This window comes from Sciurus carolinensis, unplaced genomic scaffold, assembly GCF_902686445.1.
Source record: "Sciurus carolinensis unplaced genomic scaffold, mSciCar1.2, whole genome shotgun sequence".
NCBI classification, from domain to species: Eukaryota; Metazoa; Chordata; class Mammalia; order Rodentia; family Sciuridae; genus Sciurus; species Sciurus carolinensis.
Window position 1 is genome coordinate 575,632 of NW_025920195.1, and position 1,695 is coordinate 577,326.

Consider the following 1,695-nt stretch of genomic DNA (forward strand, 5'->3'; position numbering starts at 1 on the left):
TTTTGTATTTACAAATATTACATTTATTCCATTAGTAATTTTCAAGACCATATTGCATAACAGTAACCATATGCTACAGCAAAACTCTTGAACACATTTTTCCCATTGAAATAACGATTTGTAGATTCTGAGTAACAATATAAAAACCCTTCAAAAAACACAGTACCTGGTGACCACAATTACATGCTGAATTTCTTTCACATGTGAATCAGATGCTCCTGCAACTGACTTTTTGTATCTAATGTATTTCACATAAAGGAAAGTCCTGCATATTAATCCTATATCACTTTAAATGACAATATAATTTATTTTATAGCAAAATAGTAATAGCATATGAATACCACATTTTTAATCCTACAATCATTGATGGGCACATAGGTTTATTTTTACCTTGAATATTGAGAGCCATGTTCTTTGCACTGAACAAAATACTGAGGCTATGTCTTCAACATTCTAATTTAATCTCCTATGGATATATATTTAGACAGATATTTCTGGATCAGGAAGTCATTATACTTTTATTTTTTTATATGTAATATTTGAGATTAAGCCCAAGGGTGCTATACCACGGAACTACAACAAAAAGCATTTTAAAATTGTTTGGGACACATTGTTTCTAAATTTCTGTGACTTGTCTCAAACTTGAAATCATTTTGCATAGCCTCACAATTATCTGAGATTTCAAATATGTAGTTTGAAACTGTACTTGATTTGTTAAATTTATTTTAAATCTTCCATACTCTTTCCAAAATGACCCTATAATCTACTGTTGACTGTTGTTTTAAAATGTAAAAATCAAGTAAAACTAGTACAGCCCAAAAAGACAAAGGAAATCAGGTCTAAATTAAAGTAATGAACCAAAATATTAGGAATGGAACATTAGGTATGTGAGTTATAAATTACCCATAGAATGCTGAATAATGATTCCAAAGAAGTTTGGTTGGTCAAATTCAGAGAAAAATTGTTAATACAAATAATGAGAAATTCTGTATGTGAAGAAATCCTTAAGAAAAATTGTCTGAAAGAGACAGGAATTGTGTGTAATTCTGTAATACTAGCAACATAGGGGAGGATTAGTAAGGAGGACCTTCAGTTCAAAGCCAGTCTTAGCAACTTATTGAGATGTGTGAAAAATTAAAAACCTGTATAATATATAAAGGGAAGTGACAATAAAAATATATAAAGGGAAGTGTGAGATAAATCGAAGTATGCCACTATGAAAAGCAATGAATCATAATTTAAAACATTGAACAAATTAGGAAAAAAATTATAAGAAATAAAGAAAGCAACTTACAAACTAAGAGTAGTTAGTTCTTCACTTGTCAAATTGTATTTGACTACTAATGCATTATCATGAAACAAATAAAAAACAAATTGGCTACAAAATCAAATCTAAAAGAAGAAACTGCCAAATTAGTTGTGGCAGAGAAAGAGTGTCCAGACATGGAGCATGACCTACTGTAGGAGCCTTCTGTGGTCCTCCAGCCCCAAGATGCTGGGTAAGGTGTAGTTCCCAGGGAAAGATCAGTCTCTGCCCTGCAGAGTCCCAGAACTCCAGCTGTGACTGCCCAAGGGTTGACCTAGGCTGTGAAGGATTGGGAGCTTTGCCTGCATGACCTGATAATCATGCTGACCTTTCTGACCCCAGACCGAGGAATCCTTGGGTGTCAAGTCTCCTGGCCCAGTACTGTCCAT